General features: G+C 44.6%; 1 protein-coding gene across 7 annotated transcripts in view; it reads right to left on the reverse strand.

The window, feature by feature from the left end:
* The window catches only part of LOC119031153 (E3 ubiquitin-protein ligase RNF43), an 89,973-nt gene that overhangs the window by 36,467 nt on the left and 39,207 nt on the right, over nt 1-14,299 (reverse strand). Inside the window, exons 1-3 of one of the 7 annotated variants that reach the window (XM_037119399.1) lie at nt 8,094-8,466; nt 7,698-7,744; nt 7,415-7,534 (exon numbers count right to left, since the gene is read on the reverse strand). The exons of 3 other annotated variants lie outside the window; for them this stretch is intronic. The gene's annotated coding sequence lies outside the window, so the exon portion shown is untranslated. 3 more of the 7 variants (XM_037119400.1, XM_037119402.1, XM_037119401.1) reach the window with 3 other exon arrangements.

A 14,299-nucleotide genomic window follows, 5' to 3' on the forward strand; every position in this document is an offset into this window, starting at 1 on the left:
GTGTTGTGTTAAATGTGTTCTGAATCAACAGTTTGGAGTTTTCTTCAATACAGCAGGTTGATCATTTTGTAAACTAAGCCCTCAGTTTCTTCCAGATCCAGAGCCCTGGTGTGGACAGAGTTGCGTCATCTCTGTTCACTCCAGTGGACCATTTTGTTTAAAGCAACGGCAGATCATGGAGAACTATAGCTCGCAAATACTAGCAGCCCAGTAAAACAATCAATAAATCACACGTTATAAGTACAAACTGCCAAATATCGTACGTCAGTCTCTCTGTGTATTCACTGTTCCTGGAACAATCTGAAGTCTCTGTGAATCACCTGACGATCAGTATCTTCAACTTCCGTTGCCGCGACTCTCTCTACTCAAGGTCTCTGCTCAGCTCGCACCAGGATATATTCGTTGGGTAACAATTCATCCACTTTCATGAAGCATAACTTAACATCAAATTATTTCGAGCACAGTGGGCGATGTCGGTGAAGGGGTACTTGAGCTCATCTGACAAAAAAGGTTGAGAATCACCACCACAGCGGTATCGAAGACTGGGTGATACGTAGTTAAAGGGACTAACAAATCCTGGGAGCAAATCCAAAACAACTTTCTGGTTGAAGCTGAAACGTGAGAATACTGATGGAACATTCTTCCCTGCGTGATGTTTTCAGACCCTCGCCTGTCGCCTGCATGGCAGCCCCTGTTAAGGAGTGCGAGGCAGCCGGACAGCATGAACCCCTGGCCTGGCGTCCATCCCGCGCTGCCAGCTGCCTCTACCAGTCCACATTTACAAGGCCCAAATTAAAGGCCTACAGTTGAACTTGGCCCTTAACAAAGAAAAAGAAAGAAAATAAAATAAAATCCTTTAATGACACTGTTCCACTGATGCCACGACCTCTGCTCTTTTTTGCTATAGGTTTGTTGGAAATGTTGAAGTAGAGCGACACTCTGCAGCAGAATGAGATCGTATTGTGAAATCACAACGCTCATTTGTCGGCTTACTTGCTCGTCTTTGGATCTTGTTGTGATATTTAACATGTCAACGCACGGTGCTGTGCAATCATACCTAGTAAAGCAGATAATGATCCCAGCACTGAGCCGAACGGGCTCAGAAGGAGCGGCTGGTTTCAGTTTCTTCTGGCTTTCTTGAGGCTCTGAGGGCAACCACCTCGATGGTCACAGTGTCTATGTTTTGCGTCGTTGACAAAACTAAGCATTATCTTCTATTTTAGATATGCCCACACCACTTACAATCAAATGGCTGTGAACGCTCACCATGTGCCACCATGGGTGCCATCTACCACTTAGAAACATGCTGCTGCAGGACTATAAATGGCAACCAGGACGGACTGAAACTTCTGAAACGTCTTCATTGGTTGATGGTTTTTTGTGCGGCCCTGAGAAAAAGGGGCCTGGGAAACCAAATCACTGAGTCTCCATTTCACAGGGACTAGAAACCACAGAGCACGCAAACAGTTCCCCACAGACTGTTAACAATGCTCACTCCTCCGTTCCGCCTCCTCCTCCTCATCTGTCTCGATCTGTTGCAAAACTGACGGGGACATGTCCCTCGGTTCCTTTGTAGCCACGATTAAAGGCATTCCTTTCCAGCTCAATCAGAGACTACCCCAAAAATATTCCGGGGCAAGAAACTAACAGCCTCAAAAACAAATACACAGACAGAAAAAGGGGAGAATAAATAGTAGCTGCGGTGAGAAGTCAATAATATTTTTTTTCCACCCGCTTAGCCCTGCGGATCTTCTTTTTTCATCTGCCAATAATCAGCAAGAGAGCTTTCTAGTTTATCTGCTGCCAGCAGGGAACCGGGCCCAGGCAGTTATGTCAGTATGCGTTAGAGGGGGGAAGCAGAAAGGGCTCGCACCTCTCATCAAGCCCGACCACTCAATTACCAGCTGCTCAGGTCACGGGGTTAAGTACCGTTCGATGAAATGCTATATGTAAAGATAAATAAATGAAGCAGATTGGTTTAGTCGGGGATGAAAGAAACATATCAGTGTGTGATTATTCTATCATGCAGTATAAACCGAGGCAGAGAGTGAGGGAGGCAACAGGCTTCTTCAATGGAGCCTTGCCCCCGAGGCCTGGAAAGCCTGCCAGGTTTAGTGTGTATCAGGGAAGAATTCAATCAACCCGGCCACATGCAAGCTTGCAGGCGTGCACACACACACACCTAAAAGCACATAGTATCTGTTGCCTGAGTTCTGACTGACCCACTTCTTCAGTGAGTGACTCAGCCTCCTGGCCTCCTGTCTGGGCTTTAAATCTAATGAAATCTCTCTGTCTCTCTCAGTCTCTTGAAACTCCACCATTAAACGGACACCTGTTCTACCCAGCGTGCACACATACACATGCACGCACACACAAACAGTTACTGTACACACACTATAGAAAGGAGGCCCCAAATACCATTATTGGGGTTTTGAAGCTTCAGGGAAACTACCCCATACATTTCGACCATGACGAAACAATACACAAATAATATGATTATGGTTCTTATGAGAAACAAGGGCATAAGGGGAGATAACAGCCACCGGCGCCACCTCCAAACTCTCAAAGGTCAACTCAATAAGTGAGCGAGTGATGGGTAGTTCAGAGCGAGGAGGGTCAAGAGTGTGATGAACTGAGAAACACTTACTGAGCAATACGTTTAGAAACTGAGACCAGGCTGCCATCTGGGCCTCAGCTTTTGGTTGCCCTAGTTATCAGAATGGCTTCCATATTTCACGGAGTCGATCAAAGGGTAAATATTGAGTATTACAAAACAAAACTGTGGTTTTGATTCTCGCTCACAGCCACACAGAAGTTCAAAAAATGATTGAGCCTCGCCCAGCATGAATCAATTTTATTCAGCTTCTATATCTGTCTCTGGAGGTGTAAATCAAAGCTTTCTTTCTTTTTTTTCCTATTCAACCTGGCAGAAGATTCTATAACCAGGGCAAATGTTTGTTTTATGCGGTTGCCAAAAGGAGCAACGAGACCGCATGTAATAGCCGAAGGAGATTTGAATCTGGTTGCCCGGGTTACTGGGCAACACTTACTGCGGATCCCTGCTAAGACTTGGCTCGGTGTGAGCGTTTGTTAAGGGAAGAGGGAGCCTGTGGTGAGACGCTGACCCACTGCTTCTCTGTCCTGCCACCGTGGTCTGTAAGAAAATGAGTTATTGAGTGAGCGCACGGCTATGTATTGTTGCTAGAGGCACCTGAGCTGCATGTGCTTGCATGTGAACATATGCACCTACTGACGGTGCAAAAAGTCCCTCTGTGGTCCTGCAGGAGAGTGAATAACTCAGCGCTGTTATGCAGGAGTGTGTGTTTAAATCTCAGCGGTTACTTCGGGGGGGTGCTGAGCCTTTTCTCAAATGTCATATCCCTCCTTGGACCGATAATCAGGCAGCGCTGGCTTCTACACAAACACTGTGGTCCAGCTCTCAGTGCCATAGATGACACAGATACACGCTCCTCATACCGCACTCCTCAATCAAACGGCCTTTTATCTCATGACCCTACACTAAGTAGATTTACATGAAAGGCTGATAGGAGAGTGACGCCGGGTTGCCCGGTGCCAGGGGAGCAGAGCAGAGGGTCTTTCTCTGTCGGAGCATCTGGAAAAGTGGGCTCTGAGGCCCTCGCCTCTCTCTTCTCTTTGCAAATGCAAAGTAACGGGAGGCATTACTGCTTTGGTCCTGTCAAAACAAAAGGCGTGTCATCTTTCCCTCCGCTTTATTGACAGTGTCAGCCCCATATCCAGTAACGGTTACCACAGAGAATGACTTAGGGAAACGTGATCCCATAATGAGGCCCAAATAATTACCACCAGCCCCAAATTTGCCCGGGCGCTTTCTTTAAGTAGGAGCGCTTCCCCCCAACTCCAAGCCCGTCAGACTGTCTCTCTGTTTCTATAAAAGCGAGCACACAAGAGAGAAGAAAGAACCCGGAGAAGGAAGAGGAGCTGGTCTTAAAGAAAGGAAGCTGAGGAGTGAGCCTGAACGCTGTCGTTAAACAAAGTCACTGCGTACTTGTACTGGTGCCAGATGGGGGAGTGTATGCTCGGTTTTTCGGATGTTGCTTTTCTCTGTGATATATTGAAACTTGACGCTTACTCGAATCCATCTTTTGCTAATTTTTTCTCTGCCTTCCTAAATAGTTACTCGCCTCGTTTCCGGTAGATGCACAGGGTTTTAATCATGAAATGCAGCACAAAGGTTGAACTTGGATGAACTGTGCCGCACCTGTGCTTTGATCAGTGCGGCAGATTTTCATTCAGGCATGCAAAAGTCATTAAAAACTACTGGATTATAGCGCTCAGTGGGAGTTACAATGCCATATGGGAAAGCGGGTTTTAATCTGAATTTGTCTCCAATGCATGTACTTACAATGTGTTCTTAACTCTTAAGGTTAAGTTCTTCTGGTGTAGCTGTCATAAGCAACAACAAACACGGGTTGCAGAGAAAGGCAAACAGGATGTTGGCAGATGGGACATAGGCTGAACGAAAACTCAAAGGACACATTTTTCCCAAGTAAGTAAGTACATCCCGTCATGGCAATGGCACTCCCCATCGCAGCAGCCTCCCAGCAGGGCAATGAACAAAAGACAAAGAACTCGACGTGTCGACCTGGCCTCCAAATTTCCCATATCCCAATCGCACTGAGCATCCATGGGATGTGCAGGAACAAGTGTGATCCATGAGGGCCCCACTGTGGATCAGACTTGGCTCTGACCCTTCGAGGCATGGACACTGGACCTCTGGGGTTGTCCTGTGGTGGCGTTGGCAGTTGATCCCTTGAGTCCTGGGGGCTGCAGGGTGGGGCCTCCGCGGATTGTACTTGTTCTGGCACGTCCGACGGGTGCTTGATCAGATTGCGATCCAGGAAGTTTGTAGGCCAGGTCAATGCCTTGAGCTCTTCATCACATTCCTCTGGGCCAATCAAGAGTATATTTTGTTGGCCACTGCCCCCAAAATTGCCATTGCTATGGGGCAGTGTACTTGGTCAGGAATGGTGTCTGGGTGGGTGGTGCATGTCAAGTACAATCCGTGTGAATGCCAGGACTCAAGGTTTCCTAGCAGAGCCTTGCGTTACAACGGCATGATCGATGTTATTCACTTCACTTGTTCTTTTAATGTTGCTGATCGGTGTCAATGCTTGTGAAAGCAGCAAGAAACCCCCATCCATCCTGCTTAAGTGCAACAAAACCCATCACGCAGTACCATTATTATAGCTGCTACACTAAATCAAGACAGAATTTGCCCCCTCTCTCTCTCTCTGGTGACAAGGTACTTAGAGCCACTCAGCAGGCAAAGTGTGTTAGTTGCACCGGAATCACCATGGAAAAAAAAACAAAAAACTTAAAGATGGAGCCCAGCGTCCTTTCCACACTTCCTGCACAGGTTCTTTGTGGTTTTACACGAGCACAGAGGCTTGCATATATACACACACACACCGAAACATACACACCACCAACAACCACGGCCACTCCATCAGCCTCAGGCCAGCGCTACACTATACATTTCAAAGCTCTGAGTTAAACATAAACACAGCACTTCCCTGTCATAACAAGTCAGTGGCTTGGTAACCCAGCAGTTTGTTAGCATTGCAGCGATCCTCCTTCCCCGTAGACGCGGGGGCCACATGCACACGTCCTCCAGGCTTCCTCCCGCCCGTCCCTGGCCTGCAGGACGACTCTCAATCTCTCTCAGGTTCCACAACATCATTCAGAGATAAAAACCCCACACTTTTCAACATGTCAGTCACTCACGGTTTGGGAACTTAAGGTCAGCTATGTGGAAAGAGATTAGTCGAGAGAATGAGGAAGGGTGTTCACAGAGGGGAACTTTAAATTACAGGAGAAGGTGAGACGGAGAAACGGACAAAAAGGAGGACGAGCTTTCTGTTAACAGCCAATACGTTCCCTAATTAGTGTAAATGAAAAGCTTTTAACTGCCTTTTTTCGGGACTCGTTGGAAGATACCAATTTCATCTTCCTCGGGTATTTTTGGGGATTAAGAGAGTTACTCATGAGACTCTGAATGAGAGAGAATTTTGTAGACTCAAAAACAGCATCATGTCAATAACTTCAAAAAGGACGAGCAAATGATTCACGTTTTGTTTCATGTAAGGTTTGCGCAGTCTCCCAACTTCTTGAAATCGGTGTTGTAGATAATTTAGAATCGACTGGCAGAAGGTACCATTTCAATTTGAAAGTAAAGCACAAAACAACACAAAAAAGTCACACTCTCAACACAAAGTAAGGACGGTGACACCAGAGTTGCCGTGTGCTTCCCTTTAACAAGAGACAGGTGCCCTTTTAACACACTTGCACATAAAATAAAAAAAAACAGTAGCCTGCTGGGTGCTTTTAACATCCCTCTTTCATTTGGAAATGCAATCCCATGTCCGCCGCCCCTTGAACCCACCCACCATCTCTCTTTGCAGCACTGTGCCTGTTCTAAAAGAGGGGTCGAACTTTATTAGGGAATAAGAGAGGGAGCCATTTTTCTCTCCTTCCTCTTCCTCGTGCTCCTCCAGCTTTCCAACTGCTCTTCCAGTCAACCTCATAAAGCGAAGGAACCCTGAACGCAGAATGTGGGCTGAAACTGAATGCCACCATACACTGACATATGCAGCCAATGAGCTTTTCTTTGTTCATAAAGCTCTGCCCGATGTGGAAGTGTAACTATACAACTGCCTCTAAAGGCACAGTGTGTGATTTCTGCCACTAGGGGTCTCCAAACAATTGAAAACTATCAACAACCAATTCTGCCGGCAAAAATCTATCAGATCTGAATCTGACAGGAATGATCATGGATGAGAAAAAGTATTAAAGTTTTATTCATGTTACTGTAGGGTTATGTTCCCAAATTCCCTTCCTCACACTCCTCACCCAGATGAAACGGCACCGTCACCTTGAATAAAATGGCACATTTTGCTGGGTTTGAACATTATCGGAGCATTCGGAATAAAGTTAGTACAAAACTCACACAATTTTTTTTCATGCAGAAATGTTACATTTTGTATCTTTAAAGCATAAATGGAGATCTGTTTGAAGAATGCAACCAGTCTGTCAACTTTCAACATCCTTATTCTTTTTCACAACCATTTGCTAGCAATGTGCGTTGATCAAAACAACTTGGAACACACTATGAGTGTTCTTTCAGAATGCAAAGTAGTGATCTTTAAGTTGATTTCTAAGGAGTCACATTAAAAAAGTTCTGGCATGTGGTACTGTGTAACGTGTGCGGTTCACCTGTTGGCTGCTGAACACGATTAAAATGTAAAATAACTATAAACTGAGAAATTTGAAGCGCAGTTCTTGCACCATAAATCACTTCGCTGAAGCACCCACTGAGGCGTCCCCATCCTCCCATCTGCTCAAAACAAATGACAGACAAAATGACTTAACCCACCGACTTCCTCTTTCCTCACGGTTGATTCTTTTAACATCTGTACACTTATTATACGCTGCTCAAACCTTTCCATTCTTGACAAGACGTGGAGCAGCATGTTCGGCCTTAAATCTTATTTTCCTAGAAAGAAGAAATCGGCCATAAAACAAAGGTGACGCTAGAAAATAACTTCTTAGAAAGGTCTCCCCGGGGGGAAAAAACAAAACAAAACTGATTTTATGATTAAAAACTCCTTCAAAGCAACTTGTTCGGAAGAGTGTTTTTACTGTGCAGTTGTCATTACCTACTACTCTGTCATGGAAGATCTCTAATTAAATCCAGGAGAAGATCCTGTGGTGAGCAAAAAAAAAAAAGAAGGAAAACAGTCACATAGTTCTCCACAGATGTCACCGTCCACCACCATTCCTCCACTCCACCCCACAGGGAATCCCATAATCACCTGTGGCCGATGTCGGAGAAACGCAGTCATAAAGGCAGAGAGCGAGTAAACACAACAACTAAGTAAAGGCCTTCTGCATGTTATTTTTGCTCTCTGCAAATGTTTATGTGACCATATTGCCCAGGCGCACACACAGAGACACACACACACGCCGCATCCTTAGCAACCCCACCAGTAAATAGTCACAGAAACATCAGCAGAGAGCTCCTCTGATGTGGCCGCTGACTGCTTGCAACACACCTTGTAATTGGCAGCATAATTGTTTTCTTTTTCGCTGCTGTATTTCACTTTGGCTCTGAGGCAGGCGTTGAGGCAGCCTGATTTATGCTCGGGGAATGCGCTGAGAGCTTTTCAAGACGACCCAGCGCAGATGTTTTCTGTCCGACATCGCTCGGATTGACATTGGTGCATCTGGATATCCACCTGAGTCCGGCTGCGAGAGAGGGGAAGCGGGAGGCTGCATCTCCTGCCCTCCTGCGGCGCCGAGGCGCATGTGATCCCTTCCCCTTCGCCTCCTCCTTCCTCGCTGAAGGTGCCCCTGCTGGTGGGCGCTCCGCTCGCAGCTGGGCCCCGTCTTGCTTTAATGGCCAAATGGAGTGTACAGTTGTGTGCGCGCAAGTATGCATGTACTATACGGGGAGGGGTGGGGTGGGGTGGGGTGGGGGGGTGTTAGGGTAAACGTTGCTGGGGTGTGGGCACGCAGCCAGGAGCAGGGAGCTCCTCGTGGAATGCCGTGGAAAAATGAGACAGAGGAATGCAGACTCCACTGAGCAGTGTAAACAGGCCGTGTTCAGAGAATGCTGCCATGCCGCTTTGAAGTTCCTTCATCTCCCTATCACACACACACGCGCACACACACACACACACATACCCATGACCCACTGCTGTGTGATTAACCGAGAAAGCCTGATTTTAATTAGTGACCAGTAAGTTCTGCTGTGTTCGGCCGCGGACGTGATCACAACCTCAATGGCGCTGCGTGTACGGCATCTGTGCATTTTCAGCCCTCGCTCGATGTCCGCCCGGCCGGAACTTACACTCTATTTATTACTCAAACACAGATGCACTCACTTCAACACACAGGCACACATATGCACCCACGCACATGCCTGCACAGTCACATACGGCACGTCCTCACACACACACACACAAACATATACAGACACTCACACCTGCTCCCCCTCTGCATGCACCACACTTCAAGGCTTCCGGCCGCACTGACGATACTGAGTTTTATGAGCCGGGTCCATCTATCTCCTCAGACTCCGTCAGACGCTCCCTTTTCTCTGCCCCCACGCACCCCTCCACTCCTAGCCCCGCTTCAATATGGCCTTTCAACATCTTTGTTGAGCGTGCGGCAGCGATATCAGGCTAAGAATGTCTCCGGTGTAGACAGTAGACACGAAGGCACCGGAGCCTCTACCTCAGCGTCTGAGCCAGCCGGCTGAGGAATCCACTCAAGTGGGCAGGTAAACACTGCTGCCCTTTGGAACGCCACTCTCTCTTACAACAAGTGTGTGTGTGTGTGTGTGTGTGTGAGAGAGAGTGTGGATGTGAACAAGTGGTTCATAAAAACCACTTTCACTTAGGAGTGCAAAGATATGCAAAACTGATGTTTAATACATGTTATGGTTTTGAAGTCATAGTTTTTGAAAAAAATAAAATAATAGTTTTTTCATATATTAAAACACATAAACACCCAAAAATGAAAACTTAAGAGATGGACATGTCTTGATTTGGTATTTGAAAAAGGTCAGAAATATTCTAATTCACTTACATATTCAATTTTAGGGTTAGGGTTAGGGTTAAATTCTACTAAATATACACAAATGAATGAGTATACAATGAAAAATTAGCCAAAGTGACTTTACTGAAAAATCAAGAAAAACAAGTATCTCAAAATGACCAAGTAATGTAGACAAATAATTTCAAGTTGTTCGAAAAAGTTTTTAGCCCATACGATTTAAAATAAATAGTCTGCTTGTCTATTGTCTACTAGTCTAAGACTACTTCAAAGCGGATCAGTTTCCAGGTTTTAAGGGGGTAACATTTTCAAATGTACAGTGTATGCACTTTGAGCAGATGGATATGCTGAGTAATGACACACATGTACAGCTACAAGCGACGCTGTCATAAATAAATGAGCATGTCTGACGCGGCTCCTGTTTGATCCACTTATCTCTGTCTAGGGTTGTCAAGAGTGACGCAGTAGTGACATCACTTCCTGGCTAGCAGCTGATCCATTAGCGTCTGTAGCTCAGTGGTAATCTGCTATTGGGGATTTCTTTCATCTCTTTGTTCTGAGAAAATGAGCTGTTTTTAATGGTGACCACCCAGATTCTAAGATAAACAGAGGTCTATTACAACACCTTCAATTAGATCAATCTGTGGTTTTAGAAAGTTAAATGACAGCTCATTTGTTTGGCACAGGAAATTTGCATAAGTTATCTTTTTATTAAGTTTTATTAGTTATTTTTCACTTTATATCCAGGGTTCCCTTCACTTAGAGTAGGGCCGGGAAATATATTGATATTATTCTGTTAACGAACTATCAGACTATGTAACATTTTCAGTCGTCATATTGTGCTGTGGTGTACGTGTTGTCTTTTCCTGGTTTTAAAGTTGCATTACAGTGAAGTGATGTCATTTTCTAAACTTAGCAGGCTAGTCTACTTTTTCCATTATATGTCTTAACCCACTTATTCATTATACACACATTACTGATGATTATCGATCGAATGTCTCATTGCATTATCATTTTGTTAAAGTACCAATAGTCATCCCTACAGTATTGCTGCAGGAATATTGAGGCATTTGGTGAAAAATGTATAAATATTAAAAATAATATTGTTCTTTTGTCTGTATTGTCAAGTCCTAACTGACAAACTAGAAAAGCTCTGTTTAAAGATTTAGTTTCTCCTTTCCTCAGTTAGTACACCAGTCTGATCTGTCGGCCACTGTGCAGCTCCACTGGAGGAACTGGGGTTTGCTCCAGGACACCTCATTGGTGTCAATGAAGGATCAAGGCAAGCACAGTCAAGTCAAGTCAATAATGCAGTATCATAAGTAACACACTGTACCGCACACGGCACTGATATTTCACTTTCCCCCGGCCAGATTTATCCTACCAACAAAGTTTCTTCCTTATCCATCATAAATCTACCCACCCTCTTTCCTAACTTTGTAGCTGTTTCTGTAGAAAATATGTCCAGCCCTTAAAGGTCACTAAAATAAAATTTATTAAAAAAAACAAAAACAAAATAACATTACACTGCTCCTGAACACGTCTTCTCTAGATAAATGGCGTAAACCGAGCTGTTTGTCTGACTGTTGAGCAAGATCTGTTGTTGTTCCGTACGTTCTCTCAAATCTACTCTGTACTCTGGTTTCTCATAAACTTGTTTCTAGCTAAACAGGCTTGGCTAACCTGACTTGCGCACGGTTAGCTAACACAAAACCAGGCACGTTGCCAAAATGCTTCTTTTGAATTTAGGGTACGTCCCTGCTGAATCAGACTGTAAACTGTAATTAGGCTGTATTAGACTCTGAAAACTGTTATTATTTAAAGTACTTAACTGACACAAGCTATGGGCAAACTGAACGTTTAGGATAGTGCCCTCTCCAAGCAAACTGGATTCAACTGAAGGCAGGGTTGGAGGAGCCTCCAAAAAGTCAAGACGTATTACTGTAAATAACAGTGCTTATCTTCAGCGGCGGAAGTCTTAAATACCGCACGCAGAGGGTCGCGCGATAACATCTGCCTGCTTCGATAGCTGCAAACACTCAACACGTCCATATATACACTCATAAAAGTCTCCGTAGTGTATATACACATAAATCTCCTGTCCTACTTGGTAACAGTCTGTATACAGTACACACACAGACACTAACAAAGTAAAGTTGAGCTGTGTCTGCTGCTGCTGCTGCTGCTGCTGCCGTCTGCCATAGGGGGGCTTTCATTTTCACAGAAGTGTGCCATCTCAGGATGAAGAGCCCGAGTCCCATGCATGAACCCGGCTGCACTCACCTACTGTAGTTCTGTCTGGGCGCCAGTGAAATAACAACTATTGAGATCGAGCGACATCCAGAATATACTCCAAAGTCTCAAGAGAACCAAATAGCTTTGCACAAATGACGTTTATTCAGACCTCATTCCTCATTAAAATATATTTGGCGCATAATTACAGAAGAGGAAGAGTGCGTGGAGCGCGTCGAGCCAAACTCGATCTGCCTCAGACAACAAAACACAAGGCGTTCTTCCACCGCAGCGGCAACATTATGGTGAGCGACTTCCTACTTTGAAGGCCTCTCAGCAGCCTTCCGCTCTCCCTCTGTATTCTGCGGGATGAAAGGTCGGGGAGCCCGGAACCTGTCATCACCGCCGCGCTGTCATATCATAGGGAAGCTTTTAAATTGGTACTTGTGCTGCCTGGCGGAGCAGGTCTGCTGGTGTATTCTCGTACTCGCTAGATAAATCTCTTCAGCAGGGACAGTCTGTCTGTGATTTAGGGGCCAGCCGATACCGCAAGTGCACACCGCTGAGCGACTGGTCCTAAGTGAGAGGGACCATGGTCAGGAGGTAAGGTACGCAGGAGCTCCATCTACCTCAGCCTTGCCTTGTACTCTCCTCCTCCTAACCCAGGAGCTCTCTCGGCCTGCAGACACAACATTGCTGTTTTTCTGCAGATTCTTGGCAGCCGCAGAGAGGGCCTCTCAATTCAATCACAGGCAAACCCAGACTGTCCAGCGTGCATTTTTTTCTTTTTACTATCGTTGGCCAGGGTTCACGGTAAACAGTGCCGTGTCCTCTGTCGAGGAGAGAAGGTATGTCCCTGACCAAAAAAAAGTGTGCCTTCCTTACTTTGCTACTGTCTTTTAGCCTGTGGCAAATGACTAAGGAGATCCTTAAGTCATTTCCTGATGGAATACTTGTTTCAGTCTCAGCTATTCATGGGGTCACCGTCTTCACTTCTGAATGCTTTCTTCTGGGCACCATCAAAACTTTAAGTAGGTATATTCGTCATTGGCCACCTTTGTTTTCTAATACGGTGGCTAACCCAGTGGCACTGGATACATCATTGTCAGACACAGGGAGATTTGGCAATCTTCCCATATTCACAGGCATGTCCAGCTAGCCTTGAGCATCTAAGCAAGGTGATTCTGGCCTGCCACCAGCAACCTTAGTCAAACTGTAAGTATCCTCCAGATGGAAGACACCATGCTAATAGATAGTGGAAAGTATTTAGCTATAGCCATTCTGGTTCCTCCACATCACACTAAATTCCATAATGATTATTCTTGCACAAAGACAACTTAGCAGTCATAATCAAATACATTGATTAGTAAGTTTTTTTTCTGGCATAAACACAAAACATTGCTTGTCCCCCCTTAAATGTAAGGATTTGCTGCTTTTCTTCATTTCTACCACAGCACATGTGGCTGGGGATTGAAGTTTAATACCTTAATGGCACTCGAGTGTTGAAAAATGTCTTGTCATTCAATACTGAATTTCAATACTGAAAGAGTTCATCTCATCACTGTCAGTGAGCCATAAGCATGGCCATGCCGAGATCTAAGAGACAGAGCTCATATGTGTAATGTGATAAAACTTTTCATAAATTTGTTATTGAAAATTGTTCAGGAACTGGTTACAAAGGAAAAAAAATAATCTGACAATACCCAACCCATATTAATTACACGTTTGGGTTGGGACTAATAGAGAACAAAAACCTTGCTGACGTCATTTTGAGTTTCAGGAAACTGTAAATGTTCATACAGTGACCAAAAAGCTTCTTCTCTCTATTTTTGCATACTGGTGGGCAGTGTTGTATAGGGTACCTGAAAGTCATACTTCGCTAAAAGTTAAGATATTGTGTTAAAATATTACTTTGATACAAGAGAGTCACCCATATAACAAGTGCTTCATTAACTCTTTAAATATCTGATATCAAATGTACTTATTAAGCATTAATAGTTCTGAAATCAGTGTTTGTCTTTGCTGATAAAATAATATGAAAATAAACGACTTTGGCTCTTTTGCACCATGCAGTCTGCAAAGTAACTTGCAACTAAAGTTGTCAATAAATGTAGTGGAGTAAAAGGAAACTATTTGCTTCCTAAAGGTAGTGGAGGTTGGTGAACAGTAGCAGAAAATTGGAAATACACATAAAGTACAAGTACCTTAAAACTGTACTAAGTACAGTTCTTGAGTAAATGTAATAAGTTACAATCCATCCCCGCTGGTGGGTAACATCACAGCTGTGACAGCTGTGTGAAGATTCATTATGGCCCGGGATTTACATGCATGCCAAAGCTTTGGTCTCAAAACCAAGACCAGGTCCTTTCTAATAAAAAAAAAAAGGATGCTGTTCTCTTTGTGTCTCAGTGTTATTTATCTTATCTTATCATTAAATGCCAAAAATGTATTTTCATACAAGAATTTCTCC

This window comes from Acanthopagrus latus, chromosome 13 (genome assembly GCF_904848185.1).
Source record: "Acanthopagrus latus isolate v.2019 chromosome 13, fAcaLat1.1, whole genome shotgun sequence".
Classification (NCBI taxonomy): Eukaryota; Metazoa; Chordata; class Actinopteri; order Spariformes; family Sparidae; genus Acanthopagrus; species Acanthopagrus latus.